The sequence below is a fragment of the Oncorhynchus gorbuscha genome, linkage group LG03 (assembly GCF_021184085.1).
Source record: "Oncorhynchus gorbuscha isolate QuinsamMale2020 ecotype Even-year linkage group LG03, OgorEven_v1.0, whole genome shotgun sequence".
NCBI lineage: Eukaryota > Metazoa > Chordata > Actinopteri > Salmoniformes > Salmonidae > Oncorhynchus > Oncorhynchus gorbuscha.
The window spans coordinates 105,765,713-105,770,425 of record NC_060175.1 but is presented as its reverse complement, the minus strand read 5'-3'; the positions used below and the strand labels follow the sequence as shown (position 1 = coordinate 105,770,425).

The following is a 4,713-nucleotide window of genomic DNA, read 5'->3' as shown; positions in this document are numbered from 1 at the left end:
AAACTCCCAGAACTGTCTATAGAATACAACTGCCAGGCCATCAGGGCCAGGTGATTTCCCTGGTCTTCCAGTAACTCCCAGAACTGTCTATAGAATACAACTGCCAGGCCATCAGGGCAGGTGATTTCCCTGGTCTTCCAGTAACTCCCAGAACTGTCTATAGAATACAACTGCCAGGCCATCAGGGCCAGGTGATTTCCCTGGTCTTCCAGTAACTCCCAGAACTGTCTATAGAATACAACTGCCAGGCCATCAGGGCCAGGTGATTTCCCTGGTCTTCCAGTAACTCCCAGAACTGTCTATAGAATACAACTGCCAGGCCATCAGGGCCAGGTGATTTCCCTGGTCTTCCAGTAACTCCCAGAACTGTCTATAGAATACAACTGCCAGGCCATCAGGGCCAGGTGATTTCCCTGGTCTTCCAGTAACTCCCAGAACTGTCTATAGAATACAACTGCCAGGCCATCAGGGCCAGGTGATTTCCCTGGTCTTCCAGTAACTCCCAGAACTGTCTATAGAATACAACTGCCAGGCCATCAGGGCCAGGTGATTTCCCTGGTCTTCCAGTAACTCCCAGAACTGTCTATAGAATACAACTGCCAGGCCATCAGGGTGATTTCCCTGGTCTTCCAGTAACTCCCAGAACTGTCTATAGAATACAACTGCCAGGCCATCAGGGCCAGGTGATTTCCCTGGTCTTCCAGTAACTCCCAGAACTGTCTATAGAATACAACTGCCAGGCCATCAGGGCCAGGTGATTTCCCTGGTCTTCCAGTAACTCCCAGAACTGTCTATAGAATACAACTGCCAGGCCATCAGGGCCAGGTGATTTCCCTGGTCTTCCAGTAACTCCCAGAACTGTCTATAGAATACAACTGCCAGGCCATCAGGGCCAGGTGATTTCCCTGGTCTTCCAGTAACTCCCAGAACTGTCTATAGAATACAACTGCCAGGCCATCAGGCAGTGATTTCCCTGGTCTTCCAGTAACTCCCAGAACTGTCTATAGAATACAACTGCCAGGCCATCAGGGTGATTTCCCTGGTCTTCCAGTAACTCCCAGAACTGTCTATAGAATACAACTGCCAGGCCATCAGGGTGATTTCCCTGGTCTTCCAGTAACTCCCAGAACTGTCTATAGAATACAACTGCCAGGCCATCAGGGTCAGGTGATTTCCCTGGTCTTCCAGTAACTCCCAGAACTGTCTATAGAATACAACTGCCAGGCCATCAGGGCCAGGTGATTTCCCTGGTCTTCCAGTAACTCCCAGAACTGTCTATAGAATACAACTGCCAGGCCATCAGGGTGATTTCCCTGGTCTTCCAGTAACTCCCAGAACTGTCTATAGAATACAACTGCCAGGCCATCAGGGCCAGGTGATTTCCCTGGTCTTCCAGTAACTCCCAGAACTGTCTATAGAATACAACTGCCAGGCCATCAGGGCCAGGTGATTTCCCTGGTCTTCCAGTAACTCCCAGAACTGTCTATAGAATACAACTGCCAGGCCATCAGGGTGATTTCCCTGGTCTTCCAGTAACTCCCAGAACTGTCTATAGAATACAACTGCCAGGCCATCAGGGCCAGGTGATTTCCCTGGTCGTCCAGTAACTCCCAGAACTGTCTATAGAATACAACTGCCAGGCCATCAGGGTGATTTCCCTGGTCTTCCAGTAACTCCCAGAACTGTCTATAGAATACAACTGCCAGGCCATCAGGGCCAGGTGATTTCCCTGGTCTTCCAGTAACTCCCAGAACTGTCTATAGAATACAACTGCCAGGCCATCAGGGTGATTTCCCTGGTCTTCCAGTAACTCCCAGAACTGTCTATAGAATACAACTGCCAGGCCATCAGGGCCAGGTGATTTCCCTGGTCTTCCAGTAACTCCCAGAACTGTCTATAGAATACAACTGCCAGGCCATCAGGGTGATTTCCTGGTCTTCCAGTAACTCCCAGAACTGTCTATAGAATACAACTGCCAGGCCATCAGGGCCAGGTGATTTCCCTGGTCTTCCAGTAACTCCCAGAACTGTCTATAGAATACAACTGCCAGGCCATCAGGGCCAGGTGATTTCCTGGTCTTCCAGTAACTCCCAGAACTGTCTATAGAATACAACTGCCAGGCCATCAGGGCCAGGTGATTTCCCTGGTCTTCCAGTAACTCCCAGAACTGTCTATAGAATACAACTGCCAGGCCATCAGGCCAGGTGATTTCCCTGGTCTTCCAGTAACTCCCAGAACTGTCTATAGAATACAACTGCCAGGCCATCAGGGTGATTTCCTGGTCTTCCAGTAACTCCCAGAACTGTCTATAGAATACAACTGCCAGCCATCAGGGCCAGGTGATTTCCTGGTCTTCCAGTAACTCCCAGAACTGTCTATAGAATACAACTGCCAGGCCATCAGGGCCAGGTTTCCCTGGTCTTCCAGTAACTCCCAGAACTGTCTATAGAATACAACTGCCAGGCCATCAGGCCAGGTGATTTCCTGGTCTTCCAGTAACTCCCAGAACTGCTATAGAATGCAACTGCCAGGCCAATACAACTCCCAGCTGTCTATCAGGGCCATCAGGGCCAGGTGATTTCCCTGGTCTTCCAGTAACTCCCAGAACTGTCTATAGAATACAACTGCCAGGCCATGGGGCCAGGTGATTTTCCCTTTTCCAGTAACTCCCAGAACTGTCTATAGAATACAACTGCCAGGCCATCTAATTTCTTCAATTGAGCCTCTCTAACAGCAGGTGAATCGCAAGAACTATGTGGAAATCATCCTCAATTACAAGGACACAATTCTGAATGTGGTGCCGTAGCTTTGACAACCGTCTTCCTGAAATTGAGAGCTGTAAAGGTTTTCATAAAAGGAATTGACAAATGATGATGGGATCTTTGCATAAAACATTGTTCATTTTGAGTGCAGTTATAGATTTTATTTTTGTAGTTTCTCTTTTCAAGTGCAAAAAAAAAAGTAACTAGTGTTTCTTTATTTCCCTCTTCAATACATTTAGCTCTTGATCTTACAAAAGGCTCTCTTCCAAGATCCAAAGCTGTTCTAATACTAGTTGTAAGACTTGAAATACAGACTCCTCTTCTTCAGACCGATGATCTTTCTTTAGAAAACGGTCAAGCTTGCCTCATCATGTCCTTTTCTCGATTGTTCTTTAAGTTCATCAGCTCTTTGGCACGTTTAATGGCTACCACTCTACCACTCTGACTTTACATATGAAACATTCCCATGACCCACGTCTTTTCTTGCAAAAATATCTTTAGCTAATGATGATGTTTTCTTTGAGAGTAAAATCTTTAAGAAGTGTGTCTTTCATCTTTTCCAATTATCCTCGAGTACCTTTTGATTTTTTTAGTAGCTTGTAAACTCAGGGAAATCAAGTGATGATCTACATCTATAACACATTGTAACAAAAAGGGGGAAATTAGGAATAAATATATTTTAGATTTACGTGCCATCGTTTTATTGGTCCATCCGGATTGAAATAACACCAGGCATCCTCAAAACAGAGATCCTTGCATGATGTAGTGATAATATTACTATTACTACTTTAAGAGCTTTGACCCATTCTAGGAGGAAAACGATCAGCAGATGCTTCAGGTGTTTCATTAAAATCCCCTGAAATAATTAGAAAAGCCTCAGAGTATTTGTTGCGTGAATCCTGTACTTTCCTGGTAAATTGGGTGAAATCTGGAGCCTGTGAGTTATGTCCATATACATTACACATGATGAAAATAACATTGTCAAGTTTAACAGTTACTATGACCCAATCTGCCGTCTTGTGAAGATGTGGATTCTAGAACGTCACCTTTAAACTGTAAAGATGTGGATTCTAGAACGTCACCTTTAAACTGTGAAGCTGTGGATTCTAGAACGTCACCTTTAAACTGTGACGATGTGGATTCTAGAATGTCACCTTTAAACTGTGACGATGTGGATTCTAGAACGTCACCTTTAAACTGTGACAATGTGGATTCTAGAACGTCACCTTTAAACTGTGACGGTGTGGATTCTAGAACGTCACCTTTAAACTGTGAAGATGTGTCAAAACACCAGCAGAATGATTTGTCCCATGACTGAAACAGGCAACATCTCCCCATCATGCTTTCCAAAAATGTCAAATTACTTTCACCCGAATGAGTTAACTGAAAAAGGACAAAATATGCATTACTGCGTTTACAAAATAAAAATAAAGCTTTCCTTTTTGTAAGATTTCTCAAACCACTAGCATTCAGACTAGGGATATTGAGTGAATTGAAAAACAAAGAACACAAATGAGATAATACAAGTAGTAATGTGAACAATAAACGAACAGTGAACCTTGAGAGGATTACTCCGACGGAAAACTACGCTCAGCTTAGGTAGCGGTGTTTAAAACTACGCTCAGCTTAGGTAGCGGTGTTTAAAACTACGCTCAGCTTAGGTAGCGGTGTTGAAAACTACACTCAGCTTAGGTAGCGGTGTTGAAAACTACGCTCAGCTTAGGTAGCGGTGTTGAAAACTACGCTCAGCTTAGGTAGCGGTGTTGAAAACTACGCTCAGCTTAGGTAGCGGTGTTGAAAACTACGCTCAGCTTAGGTAGCGGTGTTGAAAACTACGCTCAGTTTAGGTAGCGGTGTTGAAAACTACGCTCAGTTTAGGTAGCGGTGTTTAAAACTACGCTCAGCTTAGGTAGCGGTGTTGAAAACTACGCTCAGCTTAGGTAGCCGTGTT

The 4,713-nt window shown here is 44.9% G+C and overlaps 1 protein-coding gene across 1 annotated transcript in view; it reads right to left on the bottom strand.

Moving 5' to 3' along the window:
* abcd1 (ATP-binding cassette, sub-family D (ALD), member 1) overlaps window positions 1-4,713 on the bottom strand; it is a 140,167-nt gene that overhangs the window by 109,303 nt on the left and 26,151 nt on the right. The gene's annotated exons all lie outside the window — the stretch shown is intronic.